This window comes from Idiotropiscis lumnitzeri, chromosome 12, assembly GCF_059441095.1.
Source record: "Idiotropiscis lumnitzeri isolate Australia: NSW breed Sydney's pygmy pipehorse chromosome 12, RoL_Ilum_1.0, whole genome shotgun sequence".
NCBI lineage: Eukaryota > Metazoa > Chordata > Actinopteri > Syngnathiformes > Syngnathidae > Idiotropiscis > Idiotropiscis lumnitzeri.
Window position 1 is genome coordinate 13,817,021 of NC_142402.1, and position 26,703 is coordinate 13,843,723.

Here is a 26,703-nt window from a genome sequence, read left to right on the forward strand (position 1 = left end):
CGCGGCTGCAGCCATCGCCTGCTATGGCAAGGGCAATTTCAATTAACATAATGGACTTGTGGGATGATGTTTTCCTTAGCGCTCTCAATAACACAGTCATTTGTATTCACATTTGCAGTTCTTCAGAATCGCAGTCAGCGGCTTCCCGAGCTTGCCTCCGCAGGACGTAATTCACCAAGGACTTGTTTTGTTCCAAATCAAAACAACACGCAGTCTATGGTTTTGACATTGAGGAATCATTGATCTGTATTGGCGTGGACTCACGGCTAATTCCTTGCACTGTGCGGTCGGCAAGAACGCTCAGCTCGGCAGAATTATGAGTCAAATCCCACTATTACGATTCAGTCAATATTTGTAGTCAGTGGCGCTTTATTAATATTGATAATTTCTATCTGTTATTCATAAACTAGTCGCAGTAAGGCAGGGGTGTCAAACTCATTTTTGTGGACGGGCCACATCGTAGTTGTGGTTTCCCTCAGAGGGCCGGTATGACTGTGAACCCATATAAATTGATTGGAAAGCCAGTTTTGAAATCAGAAGCTAGTAAGCAATTGTTCAACAATTTTTCAATTTATTTTAAAAGGGGAGGATTGGTAACAAATAAATGACAATATCGCATATCTCAGTGTTGTTAAAAGTGAAGAAAATATGCTAGAAACAGTTGATGCAGATGATTTGCCCTTTGCGGGCCACATAAAATGAGGTTGCGGGCCATTTCTGGCCCCCGGGCCTTGAGTTTGACACCTGTGCAGTAAGGCATCATATCACAATGCCTGTAGGTCCCCAGAAGGAGCAAATCTGCAAGAGATGATTGAAAGGCAAACAAAAGTTCCATTTGCAAAGTGTGTTCAGGGTCTACGGGTTGGTGTGTAACGTTGAGCTTTGCAATTAGTGCATTGATGGTGTTGGACTGGGTCGGCACTATCGACATTGGGCAGCTTTCTACACCTTTGAAGAACCTGCGAAGCTGTCGTTAGGGTTTCGATTTGCTGAGAAAAAGTTTCTCTCACTTTACTTCAACCGTTATGTTTCGATAGAGCTGCCAAGGCACTTAAGTTCTTGATGGCCTGGTTTGTCCGTATGTTGATTTTTCAGTTAGTCCTGGGCTGATTGTTCCAAATCTCTGCTTTCACTCCCTCTTTCTTTCCCTCTTGATGCCGTTTGTTTGGTCTGGTATAAATATGAACGAAACTTTGGTAGAATCCAACTCGGCCTGTAGCAGACCATCCACGTCAGGTGGTTTTGTACTGTCCCAAATAAAATGAGCGTAGTCGTGTTGCGGTAATAAAGCAATCCACCGTTGATCCACTTCAGTTGACAAATGGACCAGTCAGGTATCGTCAGTGTCAGTGTCAAATTCTACTCAGTATTCCGGAATAATTGTGAAATAAATGAAAACTGTGTATGCAGGTTCAGATGCTCTGTTTTCTTTGGCTCTGATCCAGATGAAGCATTTGGCAGGATTGCAAATTTATGATGGAATATCCCATGATCTTGTTGCGATGCCTTTTCATTGTCAAATCTCTTTATATTAATTTGTTTTGCCTGTCTTAGTCACATTTAGTTTGGAAGCAATTTTGACTTTCGAACCGGGAAAGACTTTTTGTGATTATTCATTGGTTTCATGGATGTCAAAGGTTTAGGCCTCGGCATAGATGTGCACTCCCCTTTATTAATTTTTTTTTTTTTACTATTTTATAGAAAATCTGTTGCTTGCTGAAGGTTAAGCATTTTTTTGCAGTCGACTATCACGCAGGGAAAGTCAAGTCGAAGACAGCTAATCAATGCCGTCCGATTTTTTTCCCAATCCTTTTTTTGGACCTGTTTCACATAAAGATACATTTAGCCTGACCGGAATGGAAACAAATAAGATCAAATGATTAAAAATTACAACTCACCATTACAATAATTGTAATGAATGAATTAGACCGGCCAAGCTCATCTTGTGTTCCATGGTGGCGCTCATCATAAATTAGGTAGGCAGTAGGAAGGCTCCATAAAATTAAGTCTTTCTCTGTTTGACTGTTTCTGTTGTGCATCATTTAAGCATGACATTTCCGCAATAAAGATGGAGTTTCACTTCTCGCGGATGCCCTCGTTCTTTGCCGCCAGTCTTGAGGCACTGCTGATATGAATTTCCAAGTCCTCTGTAATTTGGACGATTGAGTGACGAGATGCCAAAACACACGTTTCGCTGTTAGTCGACTTCAAACGTTAAAATGCTGATTCGGAGGAGTAAACCCGACTTATCGGTTCAAGTGGGCTAGGAGTAATGGACAACCAAGGTTACGACGAATACCCTATGATTGTTTGTGCTTGTGCAGACAGACCGAGAGTGAGTGAGGGCCAGACGTTTCCAGGTATGGGAACTAGACAAGGTCTCAATCGACCTGTCGCGGAAAAGAGCCTTTGTTGATGATAATTAGAGCTGTGACCTTTCACTGGCGCTTGAAAATGTATCTGCTCCATCAGCTCAATGTACACTTCTTTGCGTGTCGTTGCAAGTGTGAGCAATGAATGGACGTTACTGGTTACTTTTATCGACGTACAAATGTGATGAATTCAGAGATCTTAGCCTCTGTCATTGTTTCGTTAATGGAAATTTGTCGGCCATTTTGAACTTGTGCCTACATTCTATGATAGTGACGTGACGCTATCTATCTATTGGCATGATCTGACTTTTTTTTTCTGTCTTCCTGTTCTCCGTTTTGCTAGATTTTTAGCTAAACTGACCCGACTCTATTTTGATCTTGTCATTAATAATAGATGACTGTAAACCCTTAAGTGTTTTCGCACTAATACAGAAATATGAGAAAAAAATGATGACTTTACTCGTGTGCAAAGCCTCCCTCGTCTTTGTGATAACATGGCCCTCCATATATTTTGTCCTTGTGTGACGTGGCTGGCATCTCTATTTAATGGTGACAGAGAGCGAGGGAGAAAATATGGAGTGAAAGACGCCAACGTAGATAGCACACAACTGAAAGTGTCACTCAATTTCATGACACCACAAATACGACGTATTTGGCCGCCTGACGAAGACGTCACACAGGAAGGCCTACAGACGTCCCTTCATTTCCAAGGCCTTTTGTGTGCTATGTCAATAATATCAAAGACCTCTGAAAGGTCGGTTGTTTTAGAATAGCGCAATAGAAATACCAAAGTAAAGTTTGCAGCTTTCTTCTAATTCACCGTAGAACACAATGTGATTTATCGTTAAACTGTACAAAGTCGTACAGTATGTTGCGGAACCTCGTTACGAAGTTTCCAAGTTATCCACAAAATGTTTGTAGAAAAAGGACTTCTATTTACGTACTGTTTTCGGTATTCAAACGGTCTTGGCATGGACTAGTGGATGAATCTTTGTGTCGGTAAAGCATTGCTGTAAACTGAAAACTTGTTTTTTCCCTACACGGCATAGCGATTATCTATGACAAACACTTTTTACATTTTTAAAAAAATTTTTTTACATTAACGGCTTTTCCACCTTAGAGACATACCATTGATGTAAAAATTAAAAAAAAAAATGACACATTGACACACGAAACATAACCTTTATTTATGAATGTTTCAGGTTATAAACAAGCTCACAGAACCAATTAGGTTAGTAACTTGATGTAACAATTTACAAGAATTTGTAAGAATTCGCTCCAATTTAAACAAGGTGGAATTTCTTTTTCAGTCTGCAGTCAATTGACATTTACACAATTTAGCATCAAATAAGATTTTTTTTTTCTGTGACCCTGAATCACTGACTTCAATCTGTTTTTCTTCACAGTGGCAGTGCCAAAAAAGTATGGTTTGTTAAAAATAAAGTTGAACCGCGGTGCCTTTGCCGTAGAACTTTTTGCTGCACTTTTGCATATATAAACCCACTTAGTAATGCTCAGCAGCACATTTTAATCCCAAGTAGATGAATCCATTTCAGGTTTCTAAAAGCTATTTATATTTCACAGATCCAGACTTGGATAATGTGGATCGGATTAAAACAAAGGACATTCAAAATATACATTATAGACCTCTTAGGGAATATCTATAAAGCATCAATACGTTGATGTAATATCAAATTGTTTCAAGCATCCTACAGTTTGATCCCACCTCTTACCCAAAATGACCCCTTGGGCTGATTTAAGGGACCCAAACAAAAACCAAGCAAATGAGACGACTATGAGGCGAGACTTTATCGTAAACACCCGTTTACTCTTCTCTTAACGATAAATCATATTCCTGTGGCGTCCCATGATATAATCAGGAAATGAACTTCCAGGGCATGGGTCATAGAGATGGATCAAAATTTAATTCTCACCTTCCTAGCATGTTCTTTTCCAAGACCTTTTCCGTCCCGCTTTGACATTTTCTCACAGCTCGCCGAGGAAGTTGCTGTGAGCATGTTTGCTCCAATCAATTCCATCTGGATCAAACGTGACCACAGAATAAGTGAAATACATACAGTATGAAACGCGGATGAATGTAAATATGTGCGGTGTTCATTTTAAAGTCTGCAGATTCAGGAAGATTAATCGGACCAAGGCTTCTCGATCAATTAGGAGGCTCTTGAGCCACAGATAAAATGGTAAGCAAATGCCTCAGGCGGGATACTTGTCGAGGCTGACCCTTAGCTTCTGCTTCAGTAATTCTTGTTGCCCTTTCCTCATCTTTTTTTTTTTTTTTTTTTAACCTGCCATTACCTGCCTTGTTTTTTTTCATCCTCGTCCATGCATGCCATTTTCCTCTGAATCACTTTTCCATCCCTTTTACTCTTGCATCGTCTTTCTCTCGACCTCCTTTCTCCCTAATTGTACCTCGCTCTAGTGTGCACTTTCTTTGCCGTTTCATCTTTTACATAATACAACTTTGGTCCTGGCTTTCTTTTAGGTTCACCTTACATGGCATGCCTTCAAGCTCACTTGCGTCATTCCGCCTCCGCCTTTCTTCACCTCACAGGAAGAAGTTATTATTGGTGGTCTTTATTTCAAAAGGGCATGTGGAAAATTGACTTGGATGGCTTCCCGTGTTTAAAACGTCGTCATCCGTGTTGTTTGTGCTCCGCTGATGTGAATGAAGGTTCTTAATTTTTTGTATACAATAGTGGAAATTTTTTTTTTTTTTCAATAACAGACCAGTGTTAAACTTTCAATCATGATATTTTGAGATCTTACAGTCGCCGTGCTCCATTACATTCTCCACATCAAACCTTTTAGATCACTTAAATGATTCACCCACCCACCCACACTTCGTACGCATGCTGATCAGCGTCGGTCATCTTTATCTCCAAGGTGACTGGATGTGCTCCCCGTCATTAAAACCTCATCATCTGACACCGTCTATTCTATCGATATAGACTTTTCACATTTTTTTTCTTCTCCCCGTTCCCAAAGGTTTCTCTCGCAATATCCAATCTGTGATTTTGATCAACGTGATTTTAACACTTGAATGTGAATTTGGTTATAGTCTGGACAAGAAGTCCCATTTTAAATATGACCGCTGATGCCAAATAGTTCTGAGTTTCTTGACAGCAAAGCAGGATAGAATCGGAAAAGAGAAAAGTGAGAAGACATGTCGAGCCATTTGCTCCTCAGCACGCCCAAAGGTCAGGTCAATAATTCTCTCGTTCTCCGGATGGCCATTAATCATTCGGCCGTACATCTGTCATCATTGGGAGCTAATGAGATATACGTAGATCATTTCTTGAAGGACAACCTGGTTGAGGAGAATAAAATAACACCCTCATTGATCTTGTGTTGTTCTCCGCGAACCCACCGGGGCCGTGGTGTGTGTTGCATCCTATTGTTGCTTGATTCATACCAAATGGTGTCCTGATGAATGAGTTGGAAGCAAACCTCTACACATGAAATTCTTGTAGCTAAAACAATAACTAAAAAAACAAAAAAAAAAAAACAGCTGGAGGCTGTGTTCGGGTACTTCAGTAGCAAATAAATCTGAGAGATTGCTTTTCAGGCATAAACCGACGATAGATTCTTGTTAGTTTAAGATCTAAAGTGGAATATATTCCAATGCCGCCGTTGAAGTTGACCCTGTCTGGGAGCCGTCAGTTTTCTTTTTTTCTGATGTAGCTCGATTGAGGTGTAGTGATATAAATCATATGACACAAAGATTGGTCTTTGTGGTCTTTTACAGAGGTGCTTTTGGAGCCATGAATATGTGGTCAGAATGTTCATGTAGCAAAAAAATGAGCTCGGAAAAAAAAAACTCTTAGAAATAAGTGACAAATTTTGATATGAAATTATGGCACCTTTAACGCGATCTTTTCAATCAAATGATTTCTGCAGCTATGAGACTCTTGCACCTGTTGACTAATAATTTGGGACCTCCTCTTATGAGCAAACGGCTCCAACTGTTTCCGGTTGGAAGCCGTCTGTAAAGATGTTTTATTTTTTTATTTTTTTTTTTTATATTTGCATCGACATGCGGTTTTGTGTAATCTAATCATATTCAGGGTGTAATACAGTATACTGAACCAAACGGTACCACTTGGTGCGAACTTGGCTAGCAAAGCGGAAAAGTTCCATGCAGCTGTGAGTTTTCTCATTCATGCAAGTCATTATATTCTCAGGCCATTGAATTGCTCACAACCGGACTTTTCTGGTTGCCTTGATGAATTCCTTCGTTGGAATAAGGCCGTGTTTGTTTGTTTGTCTTACTATGTATCTGTGATGAGAAGAAAAAGGAAGCCCAATCGGTCAGCATGCCACCCGCTCATAAACACCACATCAATTTTTTTAAAATGACCTCAAATGGCGATATTTGATTAAAATGTAACGTGTCGCTTACTTTTGAACAATTCAGCTTACAAACAGCCTCCTGGATCCAATTGCGTTCGTATGTTGTGACCTCCTATACTATAGACTTAATTATGACCATGCATTTTTTTTAAAATTTTTTATGACCGTTTAGGTGTACAAAATATTTGATCTCATTTAATAATCAAATCATTTTTGCTCAATGGAAATAATTTATTTCCCCAATCGTTTCAGAATAATAGATTTGAGATCTTTAATTGCAATACCGTGAAATTTTTGCTCACGGGTTATCACGTCCACGTCTTGGACAGGTATTCCTCTTTTACAACTAAGTTTTGTTATTTCGTTCATTATTTTTACACCTCCTGCCATTTATATCGTCGAAATTTTGTTCATTGGGACTACTCCCCGTTTTGTGCTTTTGTTTGTTCACATGCTGGCTTCTTCCTTTGGATTCTATCACTCAGGGCTTGGCAACGGTGCACTTCTGTATGGATGAGTGATGAATTGTCCCTTCAAGATGCCGAAAAATATTGTCGCACGTCTAAAATTGTCTGCAACTTTTGCTGTGCCTCAAATTTCAAACCAGCGTGCTTATCAATCATCGTGTCCATCAATAAATCAACTTTGCAGATCAATGGAAGTCGAGTTTAACAATAATAAGAAGGGCATTCATCAAGCTGTCGTGAATGCAAATGGGGCACACACTTTGGACTTTTTCTAAGCCGAGTTCAGGTCAGTTTCGTCTCGGTCCTCAATGAGGGGAGCGTCAAACTCTATAAACTGATTGCCTGACACCACGTAAAATTGACAAATTGCCTGCTTGCTTGTGCAAATATGAACACCATTAAATACTATCGCAAGTGTCACAGAAAGCACAGTGATTGATGTATGCATCTGCAAAAATATTAAAATGGTGTCGAGTTTTGAGTAAACAAGGGCGGCTTGAATTCTAATTTATTATTCAGTCTGCAGTCATCAACTGTTAATAGCCACTCGCTGTCAGTTGTTTTGACGTTGGGCATTAAATGCCACAGATACGTTTGTGACGCCAAGTAATAGTAATAATTAAAGTTGACATATCTACTTGCTCTATCTAATAAAGCAATTGTTTAAGCAGGGTTGCTCATGCTCGGCTTTGATCAATATGTAACTTGTCATGCATTTTAATTCACTCCAGCCCCCTGTGGCTGTCAGTGTGATTATCAAACTGTCACACCATACAATAAGCGCAATGTGGACAAAAAGCGTCACCCCAATGTGCGGAAATAATTAGCATGGAGCCGCTCGTCCTTGTTTTATTTACCCATTTATATTCAGTGCCGTGTGCCTCGTAATCATATTATACATCAACAACTTTGAAAGACCCAGTGTAATTATTGAAGATGAAGCGTTGCCATTTGCAAAAGCCTTTCTGATATTCTATTCCTCGCCGCCCTCCTCTGTTCTTTTTCCGTCTTTGTTGTCTTTGCCTTGTCTTCTGCTTTTTTTTGAGAATCAATCTAATTACAAGAGACACAAGAGCTCCTCCTTTGTGTACCACATGAATTAAATGGTTTGAAGTCCAGTTTTAGGGGAGTCAGTGCTTAGACTGCACCCGCTCGATGCTACAATAAGGACATACTGTGTACTGGTAGAATTTTTTTAAGTGGTAATCTAAAATTCTCAACAGTCATGCAAGTGTCCCTGATTAAAAAAAAAATTGCAAATATTTTTTTCTTTGTGTTGTAAAGTTTAATAAAAAAAAAAAGTAAAACTATTGTTAAACTATTCTGCCTGTAATGCATACATTTATTCTTGTATGTATAAAGGGACAAAAGAAAAAAAAACAACTTTTTTAAAAATGTCATTATTTTATAGATTTTTTAAAATTATTTTGCTGATTAATGAGAATTTTATTCTGCCAAAACTGGAAATAAGCATCACCCTAAAAAATTCCATTTTAACTAATAGGGCCTAGTCATGACACATTTCCGTGGTGGTGCCCCCCCCAAAAAAAAGCTCTTATCGACCATTTTTGTTTTGTACTTTTCCAGAAGTTCTTCAAATTGTACCACTTTTGAGGCATTTGTCTTTGTCGGGTCCACTGCACGTGCAGCCGGCCCATACACCAGGGGTAGGGAACTCCGGTTCCTGGAGTGCCATATGCTGCCTGTTTTCGACCTCTCCAGACGCCAAACACACCTGGGTCAGATAATCAGGATTATTTCCGGCTTCGACGGAGCTTGTTGATGTGCTGATCATTTGAATCCGGTGTTCTTCTATTTAAAGAAATAATTCACTATTAGGCAGTTTTAACAATATTTTTCAGTGTATATAAGAATGCTCTGCACTACTACGTTGTAAACGCTCAAAAGAAAGGTGCATTTTTTTTTTTTCAGCGCCAACATTTCATGCCTTGACGAAAAGAAAGCTCAAAGAAATGCGAATATATTATAGTTGCAGGGTACATCTCGTCTCTAAAAGCAGGCGTACTGGTGTGCACAAAGAACTTGGAAAAGTACAGCGGAGCCTTTTTGGAGGCTTCAAGCGGTAATGGACACAGACATCTATTAATAGTGGAAAGAGCAAAAGGGAGTGAATAGAGAGCTGGACAAAAAGGAGAGAGAGAGAGAGAGGGAGCGAGGCCACCAGCAGTGTTTGTCTAGTGCTTTCCTGCAGCTATGAACAGATAACTTGATGAAAGGCATGTTTGTTGTTAGGACGTGCATTTGAACATCTATGCTTCACTTCAATTTTTCAAGTCACAGAAGACATTCTCTCAGGGATTTTCAAATGTCCCGTGTTGGCCTCTCAATTCATATGGGACTTTTTTGGACTGGAAGTTGCCTAAAAAGTTGACCAACATGTTTTAAAATGCACGGCAGCGGATGTGGTTGAGGTGTGTCCACTGTGTGAGCGTTTTGCGCTAGCGTCGTAAAAACGCCATACATGCCGGCAGAATTTGTTAGATTCGGGAGGAGCGAAACCAGGTTTTTTGGAAATTCATCTTCCTCAGCTCTCTGGGCAATGTCATAAAGCCGCCACATGATTTATAGCTTTTTCTTTTGACATATCCGAGAATTATGCTCCATTTGAAGAAATCCCCGAAGGTACTAATTCATATTCGCCATATGATTGGGCCATCAATACTGAGGGTAAGTGAAGGTCGCTGCGACAGCTTTATGCTTTCGTGGGTTTTGCCTGCCTTAGTGTCACCGCTTCACAATGCACGCAATGCTCTTTTTGCACAGCGTTGCTGAATTTGTTCCCTTCGGGATCAACGGACAGCTCACTTGCTAGCGTAATACAATTAAGGTGTAGCCAATACTTTCATTATATGGACCTGATCACATGATAAAGCACCACTGTTGTAACTTTGAGTTTTTTGTCTTTCATCTATGCTATGCTAAAAAAAAAGAAAAATAAACCAGATGTATATTTATATATTTTTTTTATATAGAACAACATTTGAATGATATTTTTGTACTTGCAGTGTAAGCAGTGCAGTGTAGAATTGTAGCAATTCCAATTTAATGCCTTTCAAGTTTCCCCACTCCTTATTTCCATGTTCATTTGAAGTGACACAAATCAGATACGGCGGTGGTTACTAGAGCTGCATGCATCAAACATTTCTGGAATTAAGAAAAAAAGCTTTAGAGTTAATTACAAACTCCATTTTTGTACCTTGCTACTGTTTATTCGCCACCAGATGTTTCCAGAGCAATGCAGCCAGCGGTTTCAATTTTGCGTCTGTGACATGTTACAGTAGCCCCCGAACCTATCAAACGTAGGCTCGCTTTTTCAGGAAAAAAAAGGTTGTCCGATCGAGACGGCTGCTCACACTTGACTTGAACTGGGTATGAAAGTAGAGCTGCATGTGAAACGAAACGAAAACCGTTTATATATTATGCTCTTGGTGACTACCAGTGTTTCCTCTGCTGCTGACGAACACATATTAGCACAGCGAGAGTCTCACGCCTGTAACGCCGTTGGTGATACGTTCCCGGAGATGATTTATGTTTTGTATCGTTTCTTGACACAGCATGACCTTCAAATGCCCTCAAAGATAAAAATCAAGGGGAGTGAGATGTGGCCAGGTGGGATGCCACGCCGCAGGATTCCGGCCAATCGAAGCATCTGGAAACTATTGACGTCACATTAGCGCACTTGACTACCGTAATGAGATGGTTGCCTCATTTAGCAGGGACGTGAACAACCACTTTATGCAACATCTTAAGATATTTTATGGCATGATGATATCCGTCGTCAAAAAATAGTCCAATAATTCTTAAGAATTTACAACATTTTGCATCTTCGGACTCATCCGGTGAAGATGAACATTTTTCCAATAATGTTTTGTTTGTTTTGCCAATTAGGCTCTTGATGAGTACAAGACATTACCGTTCAGAGCGTCCACCATTGCTCCATATTAAAATGATCAGACGGTGTTTATTCAAACCGGAATGCATGAACACACATTCACGGCATGCAAAAAAATTGCAACAATGCAACCTTGTTTGAACTGGTTAACAAATGCAAATTTAGTACCGTCAGCAAAGACTTGTATTTTTACTGTATTGTTGGACCTGTTGCAGTACACGGATCACTGGGCTATCTCTGCGACTATTCCTCTAGTGCAGCCGCTGGCATCAAAATGCATTGTCTTAAGAGAAGGGCCGTCGTATCCGCCGTCGAATAACATTTGCATACAAGGCACCAAAGCGTTCACTTTCACAAGCCATTTTGGCAAAACATCCTCACGCTGGTTCATGACCTGCAAAACAAAACAGTCAATATATGCTTCGTGCAATGTGAGGTAATAGATGAATATTTCATCACATTTCTCACCTGTGTTTGATATTAATGAACTCTCTGCATAAGCCTACGCCGCTTGCTTGCTAAGCTGACATATCTGCCCACCCACCTGTTATGAATATTTATAAAACACATGTGGACCAAAGGCTTAAGACGGCGCATTTTAGTTTTTGGCCTGAAGTGGGCTTGCTTGTATTTATTTAACATGTGCTCCTCCTGCTGGTGTGCTGCTGTCCGTGGTACTGAACTAGACTGACACTCAAACTGGCTGGAGTAAGGAGAGAGAAAAAGACCAGGATATGAGACATTTTTTTCTATGAAAGCCCAATTTGGCTTTTCAGCTTCTAAAAAGTCCCTCCAAAATTCCACCACTTTGGTTTCTGTGGCTAATCAACCATTTTCGTTGAAGGCATTAGCCGGCGCCTATCCCAACAAGAGGTTGGTTGCACTCTGCGACGCATTCCTTCTCACAATCACCAATTCAGAGCCTCCGATGAACCTAAAATACATGTTTTGGGAATGTGGGAGGAAGTATGTGGCGAAAACCCGAGCAACATAGGGAGTGCAAGTAAACACCACACATAAAGCTGGAGCTGGAATTACCCGTCACCAATGGCGAGGCACGGGGGGGGGGCGTGTGATCTTAGTTTTTGCACATTAGGCGACGTTTAATTTCCGACATTACTTAGATTTTTATGGGCAACTAAAGACCCGTTTGAACCGTTTCATAAACGACTCCATGGGAGCCCAAACTCTTTGGACATCTAAAATGAAGACACATTTTCTTTTAACACTGCTTTAGACACGCCTTGTCGAAGCGATATGTCAGCGCATCTTCCATATTGGATGTGGCTATTTTATTAGCTGTAAAATAATGGTTCTGTATTAATCCAATAAATTTTGGCTTGGTCATTACATTCCCCCGAGGAGGAAGTGAACACGGTATCTTCACTGTTAGTTTTACTTTGCTTCATCCAATACGGTTGCGGCTCCTGCTGGTTTTCCTACACTATTGAAATGAAACTAATTTAGCTCACCGGTTGTTTTCCGGCATAAGTCACGTCTCTGTCGGTCACATTTCAAGGCTGTCAGACTTGATAACATAAACCCAATTAACAAAAATGGTCAATTATGCTAAATATGCACACATTCAAATTAAAACATGATTGGCTGCAGAAAGTTGGAAACCCATTTTTTGTTGTGCTCATATGGTATTCTGTTTATTTAAATTTTTATTCTGCTGTTAATTCATTCCAGCCATTCCTTCCTCATTTGCATCTCTTCAAATTGCTACTTGATGTTTCCCCTCGTCACTATTTCACTATTCGTAAATAATTATTAGCATGTGCTTCCTCTGGAATCGCCAGCTATTCACTGAAAAAAAATTGCTTATTTGTAGTTCTTCTTCTCTTTCGGCAGCACATTAACATTGCGCCAAAACATGTCTAAATAAGAAAGTGATTCGCTTTGACTGAGAGACAAGCTTTGAAAGTTGGGAAGAAGAAAGATCGAATGTATGCCTGCCTCCATTTCTGTTGCATAATTGTTAAATCAAATGATCTCTCAGTCATTTTTAAGTGTAATGTTGAATTTGTAATGTTATTAAACAGGTTAGAGATCATAGTTTATGAATATTCTCGGTTGAAAGTATTAATCAAGGCAGTTGCATGCATGCTCTGGAAGTAGTCTTTTTTTTTTATTTATTTATTTTTTTATTTTTTTATTTTTTTTTTTTTAATTTTTCATTTATTTTTGCTACTTGTGGCAGGTCTTTGTCCCTGACTTAACGGTCATTAATTGCTGTATTCAAAAGCGCGTGCTTACCACCCATAGAAAAATAATAATATTGGCCTTATTAATCTTCACTTATTTAAAAAGGGGTCATATAATGAGTTATAAAACCCTATAAAAACATTTCTGCAATTAGATTGACCATATTCACATTTTTCTTAAATTCTTAAATTTTTCTTTTTTTTTTTCCACTCTATCACCACATAGACTGTGCATGGCAACGATTCCAGCTTGACCACCGTATAACGTGGCGTGGAAGTGCAATTCCATCCTGAACGCAGGGTTCTGTTTGGGGACTGGCTGTATTTCCACTCCCCTTAAACACGCCCAGGTGGGAGCCATAAAGGGTGTTTATGAGGCTGACAAGTTGACACTGCAGCCTTGTCATGCTCTGATAATAAGGCCCGGGATGGGCAGAAGCCTTGTTTCAGCTGGTCGGGAGACAGAAAACCTCTCTTCCGGATGCCGAAAAGAAAGTAGAGGAAGAAGCAAGGGATGTTCTATAAAGCCTTTTATTGAGGCCGTGAATGCGATGCCTCAGTGCAGTCATTATTGTATCGAGATGGAGTGGGGGGGGCCATCGGGTCCTTGAATTGATTTGGATGGCAGCACAACATGATTTTCGTACTAATGAACCCAAACCTGAAAATGCAAACGCGCTTAAAATCATACGATTTGGAAAACTTGAACGGAAATGAGAAGAACTGAATACATTGAAGATGAAGAAATAAGTTTTTGTGAGAAATGGTTTAAAGCAGCATGGATGATTTTCTTGCTACTTTTCGTTCTTTTCCAACAAAATTGCTTTTGAAGTACATGTATTAGAAAGCCATACATCTTGCCACATTCTATTTTTTGCTCCGTCTCCATCGTTTTCTTCTCATCTCTTCCCTTCATTGTCCTTTAACGAGCAGCTTGAGATTCCATGTGAGCCAGCGACAGATGCGAGCCATAAATCAGCTAATCAATGGCACCAAAGTCAAAGTCCCCGAACTGTATTGTAGGAAAACGGTGTGAATGAGCCTCATTGATCCGGCGGCACAAACTGTTAATTTCTCCAAGAGGCATTGAGCGTGACAGACAAGGGCACCGCCCGGCTAACATATTTCTATGTAAAACTTTCTTAAGCGGCCAAAAAAAAAAGAGAATGCATCCTTTCTTTTATCTACTTTTTTTTTTCCGCCTCAAGATTGTCATTTTAGATGAATATGCTGCGGAGTCGATGCACTTGTATCTATGACCGCCATAATTGTCGTTTCACTGAGGACATCAAATAAATGGTAGGTGGATACAAATCTTAGATGAGTTGTGGCTCAGTTGTGGCAAGTCATCATAAAGTGTATGCCTCCATTTGTCCAAGGGTCAGTTCCTTTGTGTCACAAGGTTTCCAGCGTCAGTATTTTGTCAGGGACAAGTGGACAGAAGGCACGGAAGCACTACAAAAGAAGCTGTTTTAATTAAATCTGGCAGATTTACTCGCCTGGCTGGCTTTAAAGCATAGATGGCTCAAGGCGACGGGGGCCGAAAGTGGCGGCTGTAAAAATGACTCATGGAAGTCCGGGGTGGAAAACAACCCCCTCGAGGGTCAGGCGACGGGAATTACGGCGGTCGGTCGGTCGGTCGGTCGGAGGCTCCTCTGTAATGAGGACGAATAGTTGTGAGGTTTGTCGCCTGGTAGAAGGTCAGGGAGCTGCATGGCAGTGCTGTCAACACCTGTAATGTGTAGGTAGTCTTCTTCTGGGAGTGTGCGGCGGATGGAAAAAGTAAATCCAACCAAAGCGCTGGAAACGGCGAAACATCTGAGCTGCTTTTTACAGTATGCGGTGTTGAGAGACATATGGAAGGCAAACTGGGGATTAAAAAAAAATACTTTCCAAAGTGTAGTGCAGACAAGGATTTTCAACCACATAAGTGCATCATAAAAGATGATCAAATTGAATTTGGATGTCTGAAAATCGTTATGAGCCACAAATCGATCTTTGCCGTTCACATACGGGGACATTTTCACAAGTGTTATTCATCACAAACCACCTTCACCTGATGCTCATCAATCGAATTAACTCGCAACTAAATTTCATGCTATCACAAACTGACATGACATTACACTCGGGCAAACAAAATGGTAACAAGACTTTTTATATTCCCTTTTAGCAACATAATTCTATACGAAAATGTTAGTGTGTAAAGAAAAAAGGCCAAGTATGGTATATTAGTGGCTGGTTCAGGAGAGAGGCAGAAACCTATTTTCACTTTCACTTTTGACTGTGCACAAGGTGAATTCACAACATCTCAAACGCAGACAAAAAACCCCCCCAATTAATTAAAAATGTAACTTGTAAATATGCGCCTTGGCTTCCCAAAATCTGTAGCCCATTACGTATGATGTACATATTGTATTCCAGCGGCGTTTGTGTCATTAAACACCCCAAATAACTTTCGATTACTGCCAGTGTAATAATGTGGACGTTAATCATTGAAATAAATTTTGGGGAAGAGAGAGAGAAGCCAACTTGAAGCTATGTACGGTAACTCTTATTGATTACTTCCCCGGTGTTTTGCACTTGTGGACTCACTTTCCTGCAATTTGGCTCTCTGCACATGCAGATTGTTTCATGTGTTCTGTCAGCGTAAACGCAGCCATATGTCTGATATGCAAATAGAAAAAAAGTCTCGTGTAAAGTTTTATTTGGACCAGTCGTAAAGAACAGACTGAGGTATCGGCGATGCAAAGTCCGATTTTTCGATTAAATGTACTGTTAATTCTCAAGCTATAGCTCATGTTTCCTCACCTCGCGCCAAAATTACGGTAATGGACTGTATGCAGTATGGAGCACTTTATTTGCTTCCAAGTCAATTATTATGGCATTATAATTAATTAGACAATTAATTAACCGTTAAGTATTCTGTCAGTAGCGTGTAGTTAATTGCTGATTAATTGAGTCTTGAAGCAGTCGAGGCAAAGCAAAGCGCGCTCGATAAATGCACCTCTAATTCATTACATATAACCTATTATGTTTATTTGCGACACCAGTTATTCATTTTGAGATAGATATATCTTACTTTTTTAATTGAGACAATCTAAAATTAATTGAAAAGTAATACCAATTGATGGTTAAATCACCCCATAATAAATCAGGAAGTCAAACATCCCACTTAATTATAATTTATTTCTTAACAGACTGAAAGGAGGCAACTAAGCATTGAAAAAACACATTGAACAAAACGTAAATGATCCATTTATTTTCATTTTTCTGTGTACTAACCTTGTAGTGTTTATCTTGGTCTGTTTTCTTATCAGAATTTTATTTTGTTTGTCCGGTATGGGAGCAACGGCGGGTCATCTTTGCTCTGGTTTTTCGGCATCCGTTCCCAGAACTGAGATGATACAGTTTGCCCAAAATACATTCATGCACTTACTTTGTTGTATGATTTTCACTTTTTATTGAATATAATCCTTTAATGTGTTTACAAGCTGCATGTTTTCAAAGTGCCCTGAGAGGGACTATTAACAATTGAGATAAAAAAACACATTCAGTTTATCTTTTTTTTTTTTTTTTTGCGCTCGTGTTCTACCCGAGCGAAGACTCATCACAACATGTTTGAAGCATTGAGTGTTCCTTTTCTTTTCTGTTGGCAGGCAAAACCTGGGAAGCCAAGAACGAAGACTGTGGACAAGCTCAAAGTGAGTTTCAATTTCAGATAATCATCACTTATGACGAGAAAAGCTCTCATTTTAAATGTTTTTTTTTTTTTTTTTTTTTTTTTTTTTTTTGCCCGCATTAATTCAGACGACACAAACCGTAGCTGATCGAACTTTTTGCAATCGCTTGCAGCAGCTTGAACTTTTAGCTGCAGGTTATGTCGCAATGCTTTTTTTTTTTTTTACTTACTCCTTGAGATAGTGTTACATCTGAGAAAAGTCCAAAGCCCCCGAGGCCTCAAAGTAAGATAAGGGTTTGGTGCTGTTTTAATCCTGCACTCCTGCATTTCTTATGAACGAGAACAGAGTGTCCGTACTTGTAGGCGTTACAGTATACTCCATATCATTCTTTGAGTTTCTATCTAGCTATCTATCTAGTTGTCTCTGTCTCGCTAACTAGCTAACAAAGCGTGTTTTGAGGGAGACTCTTACGCCAGGGTTTTAAAAATTAATTGTAAAATCGTAATTGTGATTTGCTCCATTTTTTTTTTTTGAAAGGTAAAACATTGATTTTAATAGAATTTTTTTTTTTTTTGTTGGGGGTGTGTGTGTGTGGGGGCTGTGGGATTTTACTCCAACGCCTTAATGTCACTTTAATTAGCATTCACAATGTCACACAGCTAAAGTACAAAGTAGTTATACTTCCACAGTGCTACGCAGTCTCAAATTGCCCTTTCCGTCTTTATTATTTTGCAGGGATATGGTTTAGGTGAATCCAAGGATAATGTTCGACATTCTTCTATTCTCTGCGTCAAACATCCATTTCATATACGGCATTGTCGTTAGCTGCGGAGATTGCCCGGGGCAAACAAGTTGCCTGCTCGCAGTTGTCAAGAATTAGAAAACCAAGAACAAAGCAAAGATTGCACTCTGATCACTTTGCCTTGCAGCATCTTTTGCTCTTCATCCAATTCTCGAGCGCTTTTTTTTTTTTTTTGTGCTGCGGTGTAACAAAGGTGCAAGATACTGAAGGCAGCCCTATTTCAGGATGTGACTTACATTTTGCAATTTGAGGGTCAAACCACATTTTTAGCGTGGCTTTCAGTTTTTTCAATCTTGTTCTTCTGCTTGGGATTAGTCTAGTGTCTTTCATCTTCACGTTGACTCGGTCTGGATTACTCCATCAATCACGTGGCTCTCTTCTGTATCTCGATGACCACCGCAGCATCTAGTTGACTAGCCGGAGCTTCGCTCTCTCGTGCCATAAATCTCCAATATTGCTCCCTCTCAAGATGCTCTTTCCTGCTTTGCTTCAGCAAGATCTTTAAGGCCGTGTTCGCGCTTGCCAATATTGGTTCCGTTTAAATGAAGTTGAGCGCAGTTTGTTTGAACGTTGCTATCTGTACTGATACTGTTCAAGAAAACTCACAAAGTGATGCATGCTGCTACTTCGCACACTTTTAGAGGTACAGCGCAAACAACTGCAAATTTGAGTTAATTGCGGAAAAAGACAATTTGTGTCTGACTTTTGGCTGTCTGGCTGCTCTCCCAACACTGGTGTTGGCGTTTGCTAGTATGTATTAAGAGCGCCGATTGTAGCTTAGCTGGGATATGTTGTCACCAAGATGCACATGCTGGTCAGCCCTTCAGGGAATTGTGTGCCGATCCTTTTCGGAGCCTCCACATCTCCAGTCGTCGTCGTTATCTGGCATCTGCGGATGACCTCGTTTACTGTCGGGTGGCTCTTATGTGACACGGTCATGTATGAAGCAATTGGCTGGTGTAAGGTCAATCTCTTTCCTGCTGGGTTAGCTATCTTACCAGTGGCTTACATGTGTATAAAAAAAAATAATAATGATTAATAGAAAATAGTTTAGTGTTGACAAAATACTATTTTGTGGGTGAAAATACAAATCCAATTTTTTTTTATCTGATTTCAAATTTTATGAAATGAAGTATAATGAAATGGCTCTCAGAGTGTGATTACCCATTAAGGCCGAACACAATAGAAAATGAATGTTTAAAACTCAACTCAAACAGCGATCCTGGTCTAATACCTGGTGCAAAAACGCAACGTGCCTGGTGAAGCTAAAAAAAAATAGTTGAGTATTTCAAATACCAGCTTCATGCACAATACAAGACAAATGCATTTATTCATGGTATTTTTCGGACTATAAGACGCTCCGGTGTCGCATGTGGCGTCCACAAGCTAAACAAGGTGGAGGTAAGGCACCAAACGTATTTATACATATAAAGTATATCAAATTGTTTGCTCACTGAAGCTTTTTTTTTTTTTTTAATTTAATTCATTTTTAAAAAAAATTTTTTACATTTTTTTTACCATTGTGTGAAAAGCTTTTAGTTGAGCCCACACGGCATCAGTCAAAGAAGAAGAGGATTGCAGGCCGATTACAGGGACAACGGATGCAAATTAGCCATTGGCTATAATCTGGCATATTTACAGGAAACTGATTAATATGCACTGTCCCTGTATACTTTCAAAAATAAAAACAAATACAAATTGTGGTGCTGCCAGTTTGCTTTTCTAATTACTTCTCATCGGAACCCAGCCATTAATTGTTGCAAATGCCAATTGATTTTAAACTCGGCTTCACACTATTTGACATTTGTCCCAAATCCCGCAGAAGGAATGACGTCTGTATGACGCTTGAGTCTGTCACATTCGTATATATATATATATATTTTTTTGTGCTCAAGCTCGGGTGTTGTTTTGCGTTCACGGGTCTGTTGTTCTTAAAATAAGTGTGCCGCCGGGCGCATTCCGTTCCGTCCAGGCAGCCCAATCAAGAGGCATCGATTTGGCCGGGCGAAATGGAGAGATAACCCGAGTCTATTGGTAAACTGCTTGTTCGCATTGGGCCAAATCACAAGACTGAACTCCCAGTGGTGATCACGATGTCAGAAGGTCAGAAGGTGTTCCACCAATAATCAGCTTATCTCCTTCAATGTGTTTGTTTCCAACTTGTTTGGTAAGCATTACAACGCTTATAATTATTTTGGAGGATTGAAGTCAGTATGTTTTAAAAACGTGTGTACTGAAGACGTAGCATGATTAGAATGAAGGAGCCAGTCTTGTTTAGTTCCATTGTACGTTCTTCTGTCTTTAAAGTCGTAGCCACTTGTCAAAAAACATTCTATTAGCTGACAAAGAGGTGAACAAAGCCAAGTCTTTGAGTGGAATGTACATTCTAAACGTCAAGTGTCTGCTTAACTACATGTTTCACATACAAACATTTGATAGCTCCGGAAGTGTTGTATCATAGTCAACCATTTACTGCCAACGACGAATATATTCGTCAAGTATAAATTTCAGCAGATGGCATGCAAGTAATCTTTGAGCTTTTCTGTGAAATTCAACCATCCACATAACGGTTGTGACAGACAGATGCATTGCTTTGGATTTGAGATTAGCACCATTTTTGAGTCAAAGATAATATATTAGGCGGTGAATTTCGGCTTGTCACGTTGATTATGTGCGTGAGAATGGCCAACACGTTGGAATTTGGACGAGCTTAGGCACAGCAAAAAAAAAAAAAAACATTAATAACAAATAGTTAATTTAAAAATATATATATTAATAAAAAAATATGAAAACATATTATTAATAAAATAAAATAAAAATATTCTCTAAATTATATAATGAGAAATTATGACCGAGTCTACGTATCGGTGTGTCGGTCAGGATTTTTTTCAAAAAGTATGTGGATTTCATTTTGGTTTACTTTACAGAAGTTAGCTTCTCTTTACAGTTAAAATGAGACATTTGAAAAAGTTTGAGTCTGCAAATAATGCAGATTTACAAGTTATAACATCTTCCTGTCGTCATCATAATCATTAAATTGAGAATTTCCCCGTTTCCTCCGGGTACTCCGGTGTCGTCCCACATTCCAAAAACATGCATGGTAGGTTAATTGGACACCATGACTTGCCCCTAAGTGTGTTTGTGAGTGCGGATGGTTGTTCGTCTATGTGTGCCCTGCAATTGGCTGACAACCAGTCCAGATTGTACCCCGCCTACGGCACAAAGATTGCTGGGATAGACTACAGCACGCCCGCGACCCTCGTGAGGAGAAGCGGCTCAGATAATCCAGATAATGGATGAATGTATCAATTTTGCTGGTGTCATACCCAACCAGTAAAAGTGAAATGCAGAATGCGTCCAAGTGAGTACCTCAGACTCATTTAATTCTTTATAATCCCACATAATGTTGTCATGCCACTTCCTGCCTTTCCTGTTTTTTTTTTTTTTTTAATCTTTTTTTTTTTTTTTGCTTTGTCGTCTCAGCAAACCGCTTTAATCAGAATTTGCTGGCCATAATTTGCAACTCTTGTTCCCGTGAGGAGTTTGAATAATGCAACGCCGTGTCCTTAGCTTCCACTTGAATTTGTCTGCTCAGCAGAGAAAGTGACAAAGACGGGCTCAGTCGGGGAGGGACGGAAGCAAAGGCAGGGGGCCTGCAAAAATGAAAGAAACTTGGTGAGAAGGCAGACAAAGAGACCGCTCCAGACTCACTGTAGAAAAAGATAAATAGAGCGACTGATTGTAACAGAAAGGGCCACACAGTGGCACATTTCTATTAGGTTTCCAAAGGATATGTAATGTGATTTGCTTGGGTAATGAGACAAGAAGTCATTTGTACTTTTCAATGTGGGGTTACTGCTTGTCTTGCCTTTTTTTTTTTATTCTGGCGCATTGTACCTACAGTACAGCCTCGTCCTGATTACTGGAAGGTTGAAGACATTTATTTTTAGCAGCGCGGAACATGGCATAGACATCACTTGATGAATGGCAATGGCCTTGCATTTTGGCAGCAGCAACTGTAACAAGAGCCTGTCGAAGTGTGACGGTAATTTTCTCACGGCGCCATGCGCTTGTGTCTTAAAACAATGACAGCGGATGAACTTGTGTGAAAATAGTGTATTTGATCATTTTCTTCGACGCAGGAAAGACACCTAGTGCGGTTTGGTTGGGCTAAAATACTGCAGACATGCTGCTTTGACGTTGATTTCATTCTAGCGATCCCCATCGATTAGATCGGCACTGAGAAGCATGCGTGCAGAACCAATCTTGAATTGGAGTCATCAGGATCTGCACTGGGCCTGTTTGCTCTTTAACGCTCTTTCATTTTTGCATAAATTGTAATTCTGTAGGGCCATGCTGATGATGTTCAATGACAGTCAATGGCATCGTACATCAGTGGATTATTTAGTTCTAATGACCTTAAGGCACTGAGCTGCCGTGGTTTTGTAATTAGTTTGGTGCTGCCGCCCTCAGGCACTTGATCAATTTTTTTCTCTATTGACATCCCAGATTATTTGGGAGAGTGAAAAGTTCTCATGCTTCTGCGCTCTAATTGTAATATACCAATTTCACGAACTGTAAATGTCGAAACTTTTAAATCTTATATACCTCATATATGAATAAAGTGGTGCCTTATCTTAGAAATTCCATTCCTTCCATTTGAAATTATTGGCATGGGATCGGGGCTACAGCTGTTGTAGTTTTGTTGCTTTGATTGTATGAACTTTTTTTTTTTACATTGCTTTCTATATTCCTTCCAATGTTTTTCGTCCTTTGCAGAAAATTTACAAGAAGGAAAAAAAAAGCACCAAAGGCCAGAGAAATAAGAAAAACACATGCACGCTTGGGCACCTGCGGGTTCATCTAACTGAATAGGTGATTTATTATTTTTTTTATTCCCCGGCCCATATATATATATATATATATATATATATATATATATATATATATATATATTTATATTTATATTTATATATATATATATATATATATTTATACTTATATAGATATATATATATATATATATATATATTTATATTTATATTTATATATATATATATATATATATATAAATAAATATTTATATTTATATATATATATATATATATATTTATATATATTTTTTTTGTGCAAAGGGATTATTGGAGGTTTATCCGCTTTTTTCAAGAATTTTTGGGGGATTCATTTTTTTTTTCTCCTCCATTGGATTTATAATGGCCGTCAATTATCCTGGCATTCTTGCTATTCGCAGGCCGGCCCAATCCCTATCCGTTGTAAAGAGCTGCTTTCCACTGTATACCGAATTGCATGATCATAGGGTCGTGTTTTCCTCCTTGTAACGCTGATGTTGTATTTCATGCGTGGTAATTTTACTGTCACTTGCACTCTTAAATTCATCCATCTGAATGTTGTTAGCAAAACGTCAACATAAATCTCTTCATGCTAAGCAGCATCAGTGGAAGTCATTGTTATTGCTCCTTTCACCCTTGCCCTTTTTCTCGTTTCCCCTCTAAAAAGAAAACGTCAGACGGCCCAATACAGTTTAATTGCTGTGGGTTTTTATGTGGTCCGCTGACAAGTAATAGCTACTCAGCACTTCTGTCCACATGATAGATGCTGGCCCGCGCTTGTCTGCAAGCTTGTAGCGGCGCATGGTGGGTCGCCACGCTGGCTTCAGGAAATGCAAGTGAACTCATAAAAGAAAACCACCAGCCGAGTAGACAAGGTGCCGAGGTGAGAGGGAGGAAAAGCTTCATTTTCCATGAAGTCATGCTGGAAAACGTGTGTGACGCCTTCACGGTGATGCTCATAGAATCAGAAGAGTGAAAACTAGTGCAGTAATAGAATCTACTCCTGGTGTGACGGTCACTTTTTTAAAGGGAATTCTTACGACAATCCAAAAAGCAGGTAGGAAATCCTCGATCTATTTAATTTGAATTCAAAACCTTTCATTAACACGATAATAACACAGTGGAACCTCCATTCGTCATGGAGCGGTCATGTACTTTTGAACATGTCATTTCTTTCACTATTAAACCCATTAAAAGGATATTAATATCATAATAAAAAAAATAAAAAAATCAATCTTTTGAAGATATTGAATGTATTGTCTATTCACTGCACACCGTTTTTAAAGCAGCATTTACCATCTGTTTTTTGACTGATATTTATATTTCTGATGATATGACAAAAGCACCGAACCTACTGAACAAAAGAGTTAAAAAAAAAGAATAATAAAGCATTTACTGGATGATCACTACTGTCTAATTTTGACTTGAGTTTCTCTGAAAAACAATTCTGCAAGGAAATCTTGGCCAAAATATCACCCCAGAGACTAATAAAACATTTTACTTGTTGCCGCTGAGGGTGGCTCAACCATTTATGACATTTAGGGGGTGGGGGCACTTTTTCCTCACAGAGTCCGGTAGCCTTAAATATTTTTTTTTTACCCATAATAAATAAAAACACCCTTAAAAATTTGCATTTTATGTTTACTTGGGTAATCGTTTTCTGAGCTTTACATTTGTTTGATGATGCAAAAAAGAATTTTTCAAGAGCCAATACACCGTTGCGAGTGTTGCACGGATGTTTACTGAAGAGTTTAATTGCTCTATGAGTGATAAGGATTTGTTCATTTGATCACATTTATCCAAAATCTGCCACCATGAAAAAACAATTACTTGCTTTACTGCTTAACTGTTTGGAGGATCTGGATATCAACTTGCAGCCCTCCACTATTTATATAACACCCTTCCACACACACATCTAATGTGTTTAATTTGTAATTCAATTGGTGTTTGCTTCTGTGCAACTTTCAGTATAAAGAACATAAATAAAAGCTGTGTTTTTCCATAATTCCCGCTGAAGGTTGCTGAGGGCACTGCAGTCCCCAGCTGGCTCCACTTAAGTGGAGGTAACTGAAGTGATTTAGGCACCAGGCGGCCATTTGTCCTGGTTGATGCTTTCAGTATGTAGCCACCCGACATGGAAAAGAGCCCGGGGTGAAAATCGCTTCCCATTACATGTGACCCCATCTATAAATGATGCGCCCTGCTGATGCAATAATTTGTAGCTTCCTGTACCTAGCCCGGTGTTTTTTTGTTTTGCAATGTAAGAGGCATGTGGTGCTTATAGAAATGGCTGCCTAAAAATAGAATCATTTTTATGTTTCCTTCGCACAATAGTTTGGATAACGGATGACGCCCGGGAGGGTGCAAAACCTTGTACACAAAACAACGCAATTTCATGTTTGTCACCCGTTTTGTATTTCCCCTCGGCACTGTTCTGCAGAGTCAGCTTCTTGCTATTGACGATATTATTCAAGAGCAATGAATGAGGAAGCACAATAGAGTCGAGAGCAGCTGAAACTGATTTGTCTCGTCGCTTAACTCGGCAATCAATGGAAACAAAATCACAAATGATCACGTATCGGGTTTTGCGCTCATCGCTGTCTGTCATCGCGCGTTGCCGTGCGAGCTTATGCAAACATGTTTGCGTGGGGCCTTATTGATGAAGCAGTTCCACGTGTAATAACTGCGTAACAAAGCAAGCTCATCGGTGCACTCTTGACCTCGCTTTTCTTCACAGCAAATATTATTGGGACAAGATGACAGGGAAGGAGACAAACACTCACACAAGAGAATATAAGAGCTTGTTAGGAGGAGACAGTTGTGCATGTTTAAGTTAATTGCTCTATTATTAATCCAATTTGGCCGCCATGGTTACTCGTTCTGTTTAATGAGGTACAGGGCAACATTAGGCACACAACTATCCGTCTTGGTTTTTAATTCATCTGAAAAGGTCCGATTGAATTTTTCAAGTTCACACCTTTGAATATCGGTTTGTAAATCACAGAAATATAGTGGTGATTTGAGGTAGCTGATTAAGTTGGAAAACCTATTCTTAAATCTTGATTTATAGTAGCAACAAATTTGATTTATATTAGCGACTGTCAAGCGACCCAAGCGCTTAATTTTATTGTTTTAATCCAATTAGATGTATTTTTATTGATCAAAATAAAGCGATCGCGAACACATTCTCATTTACAACGCCGACACAAAAAGGTCAAGCGGGTGTAGCTTTGTGCACAGTATCCGTGGATAACCTTTTAAACAACGAGGTGACTTTATTTGTGGCAGTGTTTCGGTTGCTATAAAATAAATATAAAATAAAATGTACACTCACAGTGGTATGTGCTGGAAAATTACACAACGTCGTAATAACTACTTATCGTGCCTCTCAAATAATGCATCCACCTGAGTGAGAATCATCAGAAAAAAAAAATGCTGTGTGTAATCTCTCACACCATCTTTACAAATCTGATCATCCCCCATCCTAAAAGAGAACCCGGGTGACAGCTTAAGGCAAGCTCGGTGCAAAATCCATCAAGACAGTCCAGTTGAATGTGTGGGGTCGTGTACAAACCATACGGACGTTTTGATGATGGAACGTTCGGGTCTATAACAACACGATGTGCGTTTTCGGTGGCATTTGTGGCTGAGAGGATATTGTGTCACCGAGATTGTATTTTGTCACAGTGTGAGTGCAGCTCAGAAGAGATTAAAGGGGAAACTCTCTTTGGGTTTCTTTGCAAACAGACGGATCAGTCTGGGCTGAATGCAAACAAAATACTAGTTAATATTCATGATACTAGAGGGACACTTACTGTGGAGTCTTTTGGCCACATTGAAAGCAAGAAAATACCGCGGGAACCATTTAAAAGAATTACAATGAAATAGAATGAATGGAAATAAAATGACAAATGACACATTGTGCTGCTTCGTGTGTGTACGCTTTTGCCACTAGGAAGTAGTAAAATAGACAGTCGTGTTTTACAACCGACTCAGTAATGTGGAGTAATTGCCGTTTTTTTTTCCCCCGCAGAAGATAAA

General features: G+C 39.4%; 1 protein-coding gene across 3 annotated transcripts in view; it reads left to right on the top strand.

The window, feature by feature from the left end:
• Positions 1-26,703, top strand: part of tnr (tenascin R (restrictin, janusin)) — a 114,057-nt gene that overhangs the window by 23,794 nt on the left and 63,560 nt on the right. For all 3 annotated transcript variants that reach the window (XM_088311657.1, XM_088311658.1, XM_088311659.1), the window contains one exon: positions 16,987-17,031. The gene's annotated coding sequence lies outside the window, so the exon portion shown is untranslated. The remainder of the gene's footprint in view (positions 1-16,986; positions 17,032-26,703) is intronic.